Here is a 362-nt window from a genome sequence, read left to right as displayed (position 1 = left end):
CTAAATACAGTCACATGTTCTCTTTGCCAATCCCTACCCATCCTTCATTCCTTTCTAGGTGTAATTACAAATCGTTACACTCTTCAGTAGGATACAGTAGAGTTCAGGAATTTGATAGCTGGAATTCTATAGATAAGGCCCAGGAAGTTAACTGATAAGAGTGACTAGCTGAGTCAGTCACGGCGCCAGGAGGATCTCTGGTGTCTGGGAGCCAGGATTAGATTCAGTTCCCAACATAACGTTTACTACGTTGCATCACGATTTCCTATTTGCTATGTGTCTCAGTAGACTAACTTTGAGGTCAGAGACCGTTTATATTCATCTCTCTATCCCCAGTACCTATCATGGCTGGCACATAGGTT

Source organism: Delphinapterus leucas, chromosome 4, assembly GCF_059928025.1.
Source record: "Delphinapterus leucas isolate spDelLeu-1000000601 "Yukka" chromosome 4, BTC_Dleu_Yukka2, whole genome shotgun sequence".
NCBI lineage: Eukaryota > Metazoa > Chordata > Mammalia > Artiodactyla > Monodontidae > Delphinapterus > Delphinapterus leucas.
Note: the sequence above shows the minus strand (reverse complement) of the source record.